This window comes from Globicephala melas, chromosome 15 (assembly GCF_963455315.2).
Source record: "Globicephala melas chromosome 15, mGloMel1.2, whole genome shotgun sequence".
Taxonomy (NCBI): Eukaryota; Metazoa; Chordata; class Mammalia; order Artiodactyla; family Delphinidae; genus Globicephala; species Globicephala melas.
The window spans coordinates 13,082,660-13,096,528 of record NC_083328.1 but is presented as its reverse complement, the minus strand read 5'-3'; the positions used below and the strand labels follow the sequence as shown (position 1 = coordinate 13,096,528).

Genomic DNA, 13,869 nt, shown 5'->3' with positions numbered 1-13,869 from the left:
GGATTTTTGTCTCGGCAGTCCTTAACTCCATGGCCAAGGACGTGAAAACCAATTGTCCCCCAGTTCTCCAGGCTCCTGGGTTACCCTCTCCTTTAACATCCTCCATCGCAGTTGCTGTAGGAAGTCCAACGCCCTCCCCCACTCCTTCTAAGGGTAAGATTCCCTGGGTTTGCTCATTTCACGTGGCCAGCCTTGTAATCTCGTGCTCATAACCCTTTGTTCCCCAGTCAATATTTTTCCATACTCCATGTTGCCATTTTTTCTCAACCAAGGGAGTAGGTCCCTGTATTAGTTTTCTATTGCCACTGTGAAAAATGACCGTAAAGAAAGAGGTTTAAAACAGCACAAATGTATCCTACAGCTCTGTAGATCAGAGGCACAACATGGGCCACACTGCACGAAGGTCAAGGTATTGACAGGGCTGTCTTCTTCCCTGGAGGCTCTAGTTCAGAATCCATTTCTTTGCTTTTTCTGGCTTCCAGAGGCTGCCTGCATTCCTTGATTCATGGCCCCTTCCTCCATCTTCAAAGCCAAGAATATCAGGCTGAGCTCTTACACTGCCATCTCTCTGGTTCTCTGACCACAGACAGAAAAGATTTTCTGTTTACGAGGACTCATATGATTTGACTGGCCCCACCTGGAAAAGACACTCAAGGACACTCTCCCATCTCAAGGTCTTTAATTTAATCTTAATTGTACCTGCAAAGTCTCTTTGCCAGGTAAACTAATACATTCATGAATTCTGGGGATTAGGGTGCTGACATCTTTGTGGGGTGGCGGGAAGCATTATTCTCCCCCATCACAGTCCCCTCCCTCATGCCCCAGGCACCTCCAACTCAAAGCATGTATGTAAGAGATTTTCTGTAAGAGCAGAGTGTATCACGGGAATTACAACAGAGAACGGAGAAAAGTAAAACTCAGTATTAACTATCCGTGGGCCTAAAGCTCTTTGGCACTTCCCTGTCACAGGGAATCCCTTAACTACCACCTTGCTCCTTGGGCCTGGTCTTGAGAAGAATCCCACCACCCACCCCAAGAGCAGCATTTCCCAAACTTTAGTCACTGACACTCAGAGTCAGCTAGCTCTCCACCAAAACGTGGGACACAGCTGTACTCCTCTTCCTGATCTCCCCTGGCAGTTAGGTATGAACATGTGAGTAAGTTTTAGCCAGCGGAATATGAGCTGGAGTAGTGTTGCCACTTCTGGGCCAGGAACTTTAAGACATTCTGAAGAACCTGAAGATGGCAATGTAACCTCGATCAAGTAGGTGATGATGAGACCCAAAGTGGTAGGAAGAGCCTCAAGATTAAAGGACCCTGGGGCCCCAAAACACTACATGGAGCAAATCCACCTGCTAACTAGAAACACCCATCCTGTATTGCGAAGAAAATAATAAACTTCTTGTACTTTATGCCACTGAATTTTGGGGCTCTGTTCATTGCAACCACTTAGCCATCCCTGATGGATATATTTACCAATCTTTTAATGTTTACGTACCAACGGTATTATTATGTACATCATTTTTTAACTGAACAAACTCACTTCTCTTTTCAGTTAGCTACATTTTAGGCAATAATAGCCACAAAATAAAAAAGCAAATTTTATTAAGTGATTACAATGTGTCATGTCATGCTTTTAATATACGTGTTTTAACTTATTTAATGTTTTACATGCATTAACTCATTTTAATCCTCATGAGAGCCCTATAACATAGATACTATTATTATCGTGCCTATTTAACACATGTGGACACTGAGTCACAGAGACATTTAGTAACTACCAAGGTCCCTCGGCTCGTACGTGGAAGAGCCAGGATTTGAACCAGGTAGTTTAACCTTAGACTTCATGCTCTGAAACATTATAGGCTGCTGCCTTTTCTCATGGGTTTGTTTTGAAAACTATATTTGCTCAAAATGCACATTAAGTGATTAACTTTTTTACAAAATATGGCCCACCCACAGACCACCTTATTTTTCTCAGATTCCGTTAGGGGTACGGGCATCACACTTTAGCAAACACGGCCCTGAACAAGCTGAAGAAAGCCTCGCAAATGACTCTTTTTCATCTTTACTAAACACAGGGGACCCAACTCCAGGGGGACGAGATGGACTAAAGGCAGCCTTCGTGGTGGAGGTGGGGCTGGGTGTCACTCACAGGATGCTGTGCACAGGGTTTTGGGGGAGGCAAGAGGGGAGTGGCAGCAGGCATTGAGGGAGTGGGCAGAACCAATAGCAGGTGATGGAGGAAGTCCGGGCAGGCTGATGAAACGTGGCACCCAACGAACCATGATAGGTCCAGTAACAGGTAACTGAGTCCCAGATCACTTTGGGGCACGAAATATGCAAGGATCTGATCCATACCATATGGGTCTGTCATCAGGTCTTAGATTCCTGGCCAAAGGTTAGGGGATCAGGGGTCTGACTACTTCCCTGGGAGAGAAGACGGACCAAGAAAAAGAAGAAGACCTGAGCTAATGGCTACCAGGCAGGGATCAGAGAGAGAACCAGGGGGCAAGGAGAGAATTTGACCTGGGTATCTGGACGGGCAGCGTGGCCCACCAGATGCGCAGAGTCCCTGAGTGTTATTCTGTATCATCACCCTATGTCCTGGCCTCCCAATGACACCTCAGAGCCAGGCTGGCTCCCAGATCGGGGAAAGGGGTGAATCCTTTGGGTAGACATCAAGCATCTATAACTGGGAGGAGAGGGGCTCTGTCAGAGAAACCAGTGGGCAGAGCAGGTCCCTCCCTCCTCCATCATACAGTCAGCTCCAGAGTCCTCTATCATTAACCCGCATTTTCAGAATGTCATTGCAAAATTCGCAAGTAACACTTTTCTTTATTGATCTGTTTGCCTAGAAGGACAAGTAACTTGAAGGTATCTCAAAGGAAGAAAAGGAAAGCCAGAACCAAGACTGGAAGTTAAGAGTGATGTAACCAAATCCAAGCATCTTGTGGATTTGGGGGAAATGTATCTGTATAATTGCATAATGGCAATCAATATGTTCATCCACACACATTAATAAATGAGATGAATGAATAAATTATACCAAAGTGCTATTTTCTTCATACCCAGAAGATGGTTTATGCTTTAATAGGATGATGGAAATAAGATTGCCCATCCTCTTCATCTCAGAACTGGAGACACTCAAAGCAACTTTACTCATTTTTCTGTTATTTTCAGCCTTAGATGGGTTTAGAGAAATCCGCGATGATACACTGTTGCCGAAATTTGGCCTCTGTACACTGGTGCTGGATTAAATCTCGGAGACAGAGTTTTGGGTGAAGCAGAAAGAAATAGCTTTGTTGCTTTACCAGGCAAAGGGGGCCACAGTGGGCTCATGCCCTCAGGACTGTGTGTCCCGCCCTGGAGGGGGTAGTGAGTCGTCTTATAGTGTTCAAGGAACAGGGCGTGGTCAGCTCGTGGACATTCTTCTGATTGGTTGGTGGTGAGGTAATTGGGAGTCAACATCATCAACCTTCTGGTTCCAACCGGTCTAGGGTCTATGTGTTTATGGGCAGCATACAGTTAACTTCTTCCACCTGATGGGATTTTCAACGTCTGCAAAACAGCTCAAAGGACGTGGCTCAGAATATTATCTACAGTCCTTGAGGAAGAACTAAAGGTCCTTGACTTTGCATTATTATGCATTATTGCATAATAATGACTAAAGCATTATTATTTTGTCTTGCTTGACTGTTTTTCTTTCTGCATTTTCTCACTTCTCTGATTAAATTTATTCTTTGACTAAAGTTTTTCTGCAGACAAAAGGCAGGTGGAGGACATGGGGGGGGTGGTCTGTTCTGGGAAGACCTCCTGGGGTCCTGCTCGGTTACAATACTTACTGTGGATTGTTTAAGGGAATGTTGAAGGTCAGAGATCTCTCACCAAACTGGCCTTGGCATCTCTGTCAGATGAGCACGTGTGTGTGTGTGTGTGTGTGTGTGTCTGTGTGCAAAATATCTTCCTAATTCCCTGGATTGTGTTAGTTACGCTTTTGTCTGTATACCCACAGCTTTGTGAGTGCTCACCTCGATGATCATATTGCCTTGTGATGATTTGTTCACATTGCTGTCACCAAACAGACTGTGAGAGATTTAAAGTCAGAATCATGTCCTATGTCTTCGATACTTGGCATGCAATAGCTTCACAATGCATATTGGCTGAAGAAGTAAATGAATTAATGAACTTAATAAATAAGTGAACAGCCTCTGGTCTGAATGGGTCATAAAGCTAAACCCACAGTGGCCCTTGTTTACGTTCTTCAGCCTGAAATACGGAGCATCTCCACTGGAAGTTGATTTGTGTTTGATGTTATACATACAGGCTTTTATTCCTATAAAAGAAGGAAAGTTTTGAATCTGGTAGGTGGCAAAAGCTTATTTGTGTCCAATTCACGGGAGAATTTCTTTATGGGTATCTATAAAGCCAACATCAGAGCATCTGCCCTGTGCCTCCCAGACCCACAAGAGTATCCCTAAGCTTATTCATGTCTCAATGCAGACTTATAAAAGCATGTTAGCTGACATTTTCTGAGTTCAGAAACCCCTGATTTCCTTTTATCGTCTGCCACTTACAAGTAACTTGGTTTTACTCTTAGCTTGATAGATGTGATTTTATAGAGAACCACCTAACCACTGTCTGTCCTTCAAACTTAACCAGCCAGACCACTGTTACAGTTGGAGAAAGACAGCTCTGTGCAAACTACTATGGAGGGGAAAATTCCCCTGGAAGAAAAAAATTCTTCCTGAAGAAACAGGAAATATTTCTGATTTGGCACAGCTGATTTGCCTTGCTGCTGTGAGTTTTGGTTACTTTACCCCCACGGTAATTCCTCAGCCCACTCGGAAGTCTTAGCAATATTTTTGGTTTGTGTTTATTCATGGGTTCAGAGTTGGGCTTTCCTATTCTTTTTTTTTTTTTTTTTTTGCGGTACGCGGGCCTCTCACTGTTGTGGCCTCTCCCGTTGCGGAGCAACAGGCTCGGGACGCGCAGGCTCAGCGGCCATGGCTCACGGGCCCAGCCGCTCCCCGGCATGTGGGATCTTCCCGGACCGGGGCACGAACCCGTGTCCTCTGCATCGGCAGGCGGACTCTCAACCACTGCGCCACCAGGGAAGCCCTCCTATTTTTTTAAAAATCAATTTTATTGAGGTGTAAATTACATGTAATAAAACATACTTGTTTTAAGCATATATTTCAATGAATTTTGACAAATATATGCATTCGTAATAACTACCACTTTCAAGATTAAGAAGTTTTAGTTATATATTCATTTAATTTTATTCTTAAATAAAATTCTATGTATTTAAGTTGTACAACACAATGATTTGATATACATACACAGAGTGAAATGATTACTACAATCAAGGTAATTAACACATCTTACATACTTTTTTTTCCTGAGTTGAGGGTAACTAAAATCTACTCTTTTAGCAAATTTCCAGTATCCAGTACAGTATTACTAACTGTAGTCACCATGCTGTCCGTTAGATCTCTACACTACACAATGATCCCTTCAGCTTTTAATCACCTCCACTTCAGAAATGTGAAGATTCCATAGGTGGTGGGTCAGCTGTTGGGTTGGCCTATGCTTATGAAGAGGAAGGCTTGGTACCAAATAAATTAGGGTTTCCTGCGCAGAGCAATAGGAGAAGGGCTGTTTTTTTTCTTTCATAGCATCTGGCCAAGCCTACTGCACTTAGCAGAGCTATGGAGGAGACTGAGCTATGGAAACAGCAGCCTCCAAGATGGGATTGACATATTTGGAGTCTTCAGGTTTATTCAGGTTAAATGAATTCCCTGGGTCAAATTCCAATGGGAAGGGAGAAGGAAAGTGTGGGGAGGCCAGAGCGACTTTTAGACAACCGGAGGCCTGATACAAATAAACTTATTTACAAACCAGAAACAGACTCACAGACACAGAAAACAAACTTATGGTTACCAAAGGGGAAAGGTGGGGAGGGATAAATTAGGAGTTTGGGGTTAACAGATATATACTACTATACAAAAAATAGATAAACAAGAGGACCTACTGTATAGCACAGGGAACTTTATTCACTATCTTATAATAAACTATAAGGGAAAAGAATCTGAAAAAGAATATAGATAGATACACACAAATATATGTATAACCGAATCACTTTGCTATACATCTGAAACTAACATGACATTGTAAATCAACTATATTTCAATTTTTACAAAAGGAAAAAAAAAGACACCTAGAGGCTACAAAGTTAAACAGTATGGATGGGGCTTATTTTAAATTGAGTTTGCTGGCCATTTTCAGCCTTTTGTTCCAGCACTGTGCCAAGGTGCCAAACAGAAAAAATGGGACAGGTGGGTCAGGAGGTCTTTTTTTTTTTTTTTTTTTGCGGTACGCAGGATTCTCACTGTTGTGGCCTCTCCCATTGTGGAGCACAGCCTCTGGACGCGCAGGCTCAGCGGCCATGGCTCACGGGCTTAGCCGCTCCGTGGCATGTGGGATCTTCGCGGACCGGGGCACGAACCCGTGTCCCCTGCATCGGCAGACGGACTCCCAACCACTGCGCCACCAGGGAAGCCCAGGAGGTCTTGATGTATCATGCAGGGAAGTGAGGAGACAGTACTTATTCAAGGTCATTGTGTTACAATTCAGTAGCTTTCTGGTTCCAAATCATTAAATCCAAAGAACTCAGTTGGCCTCCAACAGGACGCTGCCCATCCCTCCTACAAACACCGATCACTGTTTCTCTTGCAAAATATTTCTGTGCTGCAGAGCTCAGGCGCCAGGGAGAGGAAGTCACAGAGAAGACAGTGCCTTGTGGAATATTGCCTGTAGAATTCCACGCAATAGTTACCCGTCTTCCACAGTCTTTGGCCTCATCTGTGAATAGTTGCACATTCTAAACCTCTGCAGATAACAATGGCTAACTTTTACTGTCTCATGATAGCTCCAGAAACCCTAAGGAGAGGGCTTCTCATTTTACAAACCAGGAAGCTGGGGCTCAGAGGGGTTATGTGCTTTGCCCAAGGTCACCCAATCAGCAGCAGGATCTGGATCTGAATACAGGTGTCAAGTTCAGGATGCAGAAATTGATCAATCGCTTTCTTGCTTGCTTGCTTGATTGATTGAAGAGACTGCCTTACTCCGGAAAGAAACTAACAGAGAAGCAGAAACACTCAAAGAACCTTCATGAGCTTGTTCCATAAAACAGAATAGAAGGAACAACGTGGAGATCAAGGCATCTAGAAACAAGCAGTTAGCCTAATTCTAGTTCCCTAAATTGAGAAATTCCTCTTGTCTCTGTTTCAAATTGAATAATTTTCCAATTTCCTCCTTAAGGTAACTTTTGAAAGTACTGATTTTTATAGGCTTGAGCATGTGAAAAGCCAACTACTGTATGTCTTTTTAATTAGATCCTTTACATGATAATTAAAATCTCTCTTTGTATCATAGCTATTCTTAAACTCTGCAGTAACTTTCCTCTGGCTGGAAGTTAGCTGACCATCTGGAAGCAATAAAATATCTTAACCTTAAAATGCAAACTATCAGAGATACCACAAATTAGACCTTCTCCTCATTGCTTTAATGGGTAAATGCCAGGGTTCCATCCTTCCTTCTGTCTAATCAGGAAACTGCAGAATCTCACAGTTGGAACAGAGGTTTTGAAAGTCAAATAGTCCTTCTTCCTTTGTTTTCGCAGAACCAATCTTGACGAGGCCTCTCCGCAATGGCCCTGAGGCATACTATACCCCAGAAGGAAATTCCAAGGCTGTTTTTAGAAACTTCCTCCAAAGTTTATTTGTTGTTTGGGACTGGGGACTAAGCCTGGCCTTGGAAAAAAAAAAGAGGGAAATGAATGCTAGCTAGAAGTTTGGAAAGGGCTGGAGTACCCAAGACTTCTTACAATGGATTCAATTTACATTATTAGTTAAACTTGAGGGCAGACTGATGGAAGCAGTCAAGTAATGACTGTTGATCATGTGTCCACAGAGGTTAAAGCAGGAATGATGTAGTCATTAACTCAGAAATGTGTTTTATTTTATTGAATGAAAGATTCTTTAAATTTTATAGTGCTTTACAATTTTCAAAAGGTTCACACGTATGATTTCATATAATCCCGTAATAAACCGCCCATTTTTTCCCTACCCCTATACTACCCCTCCCCCTTCCCTGTTCCCACTGGTAACCACTAGTTTGTTCTCTACATCTGTGAGTTTGCTTCTTTTTGGCTTTATTCACCAGTTTGCTGTATTTTTTAGATTCCACATATAAGTGATATCATATGGTATTTGTCTTCCTCTGACTTAGTTCACTTAGCATAATGCCCTTCAAGTCCATCCATGTTGCAGCATAGGGCAAATTTTCATTTTTTTATGGCTGAGTAGTATTCCATTGTGTGTGTGTGTGTGTGTGTGTGTGTGTATACATATAAAACATCATCTTCTTTATCCATTCATCTGTTGATGGACACAGGTTGTTTCCATACCTTGGCAATTATAATGAAGCTGCTATGAACATTGGGTGTAACAGTCTTTATTTTAAAGCCTATTTTCTCTAAGTACTGCTACTCTGGCTTTCTTTTGATTTCTATTTGCATGAGATACATTTCTCCATTCCCTCACTTTCAGTTTACATATGTCTCTTGATCTGAAGTGAGTCTCTTGTAGGAAGCATTCATAGGGGTCTTGTTTCTGTATCCATTCAGCCAGTCCATGTCTTTTGGTTGGAGCATTTAGTTCATTTACATTTAAGGTAATTATCAATATATACGTTCTTATTGCCACATTGTTCATTGTTTTGGATTTGCTTTTGTAGGTCTTTTCCCCCCCCTTTCTTCTTCTTTTGTTCTCTTCTTTGTGATTTGATGACTATCTTTCATGTCCTGTTTGGATTCCTTTTTTTACGTGTATATCTATTACAGATTTTTGTTTTATGATTACCATGAGCTTTTTGTATAGCAGTCTATATATATACGTGATGGTTTTAAGTTGCTGATCTCTTCATTTTAAATGCATTTTAGAAACCTGTAGTTGTACTCCCGTCCCCTCATGATTACTGTTTTCAATATCATATTTTACATCTAATTGTTTTGTGCATCCCTTAATTGCTTACTGTAGATACAGATGATTTTACTGCTTTTGTCTTTTAACTTCCCTACTAGCTTTGTGTGTGGATAATTTCCTGCCTTTACTATACGCTTGCCTTTACCAGTGAGCTTTTTATTTTGTAATTTTCTTATTTCTCCTTGCGGCCTTTTCTTTCTTTGCCTAGAAGTTCTTTTATTTGCTGTAAAGCCGGTTTGGTGTTGCTAAACTCTTTTAGCTTTTGCTTGTCTGTAAAGCTTTTGATTTCTCCATCAAATCTGAAGGAGAGCTTTGCTGGGTAGAGTATTCTTGGTTGTAGCTTTTTCCCTTCCATCACTTTGACTGTATTGTGCCAGGCCTGTGGAGTTTCTGCTGAAAAATCAGCTGACGGCCTTCTGAGAGTTCACCTGTATGTTATTTGCTGCTTTTCCCTTGCTTTTAGTATTCTCTCTTTACCGTTAATTTTTGTCATGTTAATTACAGTGTGTCTTGGTGTGTTCCTCTTTGGGTTCATCTTGTATGGGACTCTCTTCACTTCCTGGATTTGGGTGACTGTTTCCTTTCCCAGGGTAGGGAACTTTTCAGCTATTAAGTTTTCTAATATGTTCTCAGCCCCCTTCCCTCTCTCTTCTCCCTCCAGGACATCGGTAACGTGAATACATCTGGCAGGCTTGCTTGGCCCCTGGCCTGGTGTGCCGCCAGGCCCTGCCTTGTGCGGGTGCTGCCGGCTGCTGGTTAGCGGGGCCTGGTCATGAGGCGGCTGACTGCGGAACCCCGGGGAGCCCCGGGGCTTAGTGCGGGCTCACTGGTGGGTGGATTCAGGGTCCGGAAGCCTCTGGGGCTCTGCCCCCTGCCCCCGCGCTGGTGAATGAGGCCGGGTCCTGGGGTTAGTGCAGGACCACTGGCGGGAAGAGACGGGACCTGGAGTCTGGCTGCAGGGCCCGGGGATCCCAGAGCTGGTGTCAGATTGCTGAGGGGGAGTGGGGGTGGTTCCTGACACCGATGGGTACAGGGTGTCCTGCAGCTTGTGTTGGTCTGCCAGTGGTTAGAGCCAGGGCCCAGCAGGTTCCGGGGCAGGGTCTAGCCTACTGTGGGCAGCTTTGGTCCACAGGCAGTGGGATTATGATTTTCTTACATCTGGTGTCTGCCCACTGGTGGATGAGGCTGGTCTAGAGGCTAGAGCCAGCTTCCCGGAGGGCAGGGCCAGTGCTTGCCCACTGGTGTCTGGAACCGGGTCTTGGCCCACTGGTGGGCAGGGCTGCCTCTAGTTGCATATCTAGAGGCAGCTGGGGGCTCAGGAAGTCTTTAGGCAGCTATCTGTTGATGGGTGGGGCTGTGTCTTGGCCCAAGGCTCCCAGCACTGACACCTGCAGGCTGTTGGGCGGGGGAGGTCTTGATGCTAATGAGCTAGGGGGCGGGCCCCATCTTGAGACCTGCCCCCATCTTGAGACCTGCCCCCATCTTGAGACCTGCCCCCATCATCCTCAGCGCGAGCTCTCGAATATGGCTGCCACCAGTGTCTGTGCCCACGCCCCTCCAGGAGACTCTCCAAGACCAGCAGGTAGGTCTGACTCAGGCTCCTATCAAGTTACTACTTCCGTCTCTGGTCCCGGCGCATGTGAGATTTTGTATGAGCCCTTTAAGAGTGAGTCTCTATTTCCCCCAGTCCCATGGGGCTCCCAATATTAAGCCCCAGTGGCCTACGAAGCCAAGTGCTCTGGGGGCTCGTCTTCCCGGTGCCGGACCCCCAGGATGGAGAGCCCGAGGTGGGACTTGCTCCTTGGGGGTAAGCTCTAAGCTATAATTATTCTCCAGTTTGTGGGTCACCCAACGGGAGTGGGCATGGGCATGGGACTTGATTATATCATGATGCCACCCCTCCTACCGGTGTCTTTATGTCTTTAGTTAGAAGATCTTTCCTGGTGGATTTCGGTGTTTTTCATTGATGGTTGTTCTGCAGATAGTTGTGGTTTGGGTGTGCTCGTGAGAGGAGGTGATTAATTCGAGAAAAACCAAAGAATAACAACAAGATGCAACTTCCTTTACAGTCCAAGATTTACCAGGATGCTCTAGTCCCTAGGAGTTTCCTACGCTGTAATACACACTTCAAGAAATGTAAAGCGATTAAGCATGTGGGAGGATTCAATATCAAAAGTTTAAAATCTAATCTAAGTGGCTTCTCGAAAAGCTACAAATACATAAAAATCTATATCCTTCCTACAATATATCATATCAGCAGTACCCAAGTCCGTGCAGTTTTTCTCCTGAACGCAAATGAGGGGCATTTGTGTTTACATTCTTAGAAAGTGGTTGAGTCCCAGCCTCCAGCGAGGAGCAGAGCAAGTTGTACTTTTCTTTAACCCTTTTAAAAAATGGTGAAATATAACACACCTACAGAAATGGTTACAAATCCAAAAAGGGCAGCTCAAGGAACCAACAGCAGGCAGCCCCTGTGTAACAAATACCCTAATCAAGAGCTAGAACTTCAGCACCCAGGGGCCCTCTTTGCATCCCTGCCGTCTATAGCCTCCCCCCCCACCCCCATTTTTATGTCAGAGATAAAGCCAGACACTAGTTAAAGTGCTAAGGACAGATTTTTAGTTAGTAATATATACTATTGGAAGAGGGCCCAACTTGAATTTAACTTTGATTTGTACAGAGGTGACTGGGTGTCTTAAAGGAAGGATGAGTGAGTAGAAAGAGAGGAACATAGGGGCTCAGTAGAATCAGCTGAGTGAAACATTACAAAGGATTGGTTAGTATCAATGCTGATTAGGGCTTTCTGTTCACTGGCAATTATCCTTAGGATTCTTTCCTCCCAGGACCCTGGGAGACAGGGCTGCTGCCCTTCCTGATGATTACATTTTAAAGGAATGGCTTTCAGGTGCTTAAGAAAGTCAGCCCTGAGGTGTAGGAGATAACGTATACATCTCCAAGGGACAGAGGAAGGATTTTCAGCTCCTGCTCTAAGAACAGGTGGCCAGGGGTCTATATTCAGGCGCTGGCTGGAACAAACAGTAAATCCTCTTGCAGTTTCTCAGGCAGGCACTTTAAGGGGACTTAGGTCACCCTAGGGATGGGCCCTTTGCTGCTAGAAACTGTGTTAGTATTATTTAAGCCTTTGAATGTGAGGGGACGCGGTGAGAGTCTGTACTTGTTATAAGCCAAGGTTGAGACCTCGTCAAAAAGACGCTCTGAGGAACATGGCTAGAGTTTGGGCAAAACGGCCATCTTTGTCGATGATAAGGACGTCCTTGTTTTTTCTTACAGTTTTACCGCCTAACCACACATCCCTGTGTCATTTCCCTTTTTCCTGCGTCTGTTGAGATGATAATGTGGTTTTTATTCTTCAGTTTGTTAATGTGGTGTATCACATCGATTGACTTACATATATTGAAGAATCCTTGCATCCCTGGGATAAATCCCACTTGATCATGGTGTAGGATCCTTTTAATGTGTTGTTGGACTCAGTTTGCTAGTAGTTTGTTGAGGATTTTTGCGTCAACGTTCACCAGTGATATTGGCCTGTAATTTTCTTTTTTGTGATATCTTTGTCTGGTTTTGGTGTCAGGGTGATGGTGGCCTCGTAGAATGAGCTTGGGAGTGTTCCTTCCTCTGCAATTTTTTGGAATAGTTTGAGAAGGATAGGCGTTAACTCTTCTCTAAATGTTTGATAGATTTCGTCTGTGAAGCCGTCTGGCCTTTTTCCTATTTGTTTGACTTCATGTGTTCTTTGAGCCCACATCTTTCAGCATTACAATTATGAGGTCCAGTTGGGTGATCGAGTGTAGAGCTGGTTCATCCATTTCTGTTGCTGTCGAGTGTTCCACAGAATCAATGTATCACAACTGACTCATCCATGGACTTGGGTTGCCTCATTTTAGGATTATTACAGATGAGGCTGCTATAAATGTCTTTTGGCTCATGTGTCCATTTCGTTTAAGTCTGTACCTAAAAGTGGAAGAATTACTATGTCATAGGGTCATGTGAGATACACAGCCTTACGTTTAACTTCAGTTCAAACAGACAGTGTTGCAAAAGCTTAAACTCCCACCAATAATATAGGAGAGCTTTAACCATTCAGATGGTTTGAATGTCAAACCATTCAGATTTGTGTGTTTGCTTTTCCCTAGTGATGTGGGCATCTAGTGTTACTGAATAGTGGTTTTAATTTGCACTCTTCTGATGGTTAATGAGGTTAACGTCTTATCAAATGCTTATTTGCCATTTGGATATCTTATTTTGTCAAGTGATTGTTTATACGCTATATGCATTTTCCTGTTGATTATTTTCTTATTAATGTGTAAGAATTTATGTATAGTTTAATGACAAATTCTTTATTAGTAACATATTGTATGAGTAATGCTTTCAAGAACATTCTTATTCGTGTCTTGTAGCACACATAAGGATGCATTCATATTGTTTGGAATTTTTAGGAGTGAAGTTTTTTGGTCATGGGCCCTGTGTATCTTTAAATTTAATATATTAAAAAAAAATCTATTTTCCAAAGTGGTTTTAACAGTTTACACTAACACAAGTAGTATATGAGAATTCCCCTTGCTTAACATCTTTGTCAACAAATGTGTTATCGTCAGACTTTTAAATGTTAGCCAGGCTGGTGGGTGTGTAGTGGTAAAACTTTGTGGTTTGATTGGCATTTTCATGGCGATTAATGACATTTAACAGCTTTTCATATGATTATTGGATGTTTATGCTCGTTTTTGAAGTGCTTGTTCAAGACCCGCGTCCATTTTTATTTTCTGTTCCCTGTCTTTTTCTTATTGATTTGTAGAAGTTATTT

The 13,869-nt window shown here is 43.3% G+C and overlaps 1 long non-coding RNA gene across 2 annotated transcripts in view; it reads left to right on the top strand.

The window, feature by feature from the left end:
• Positions 1–3,515: 3,515 nt before the first annotated feature.
• Positions 3,516–13,869, top strand: part of LOC132593447 (uncharacterized) — a 123,170-nt gene continuing 112,816 nt past the window's right edge. For both annotated transcript variants that reach the window (XR_009558969.1, XR_009558970.1), the window contains exon 1: positions 3,516–3,625. This is a non-coding gene — a long non-coding RNA (uncharacterized lncRNA). The remainder of the gene's footprint in view (positions 3,626–13,869) is intronic.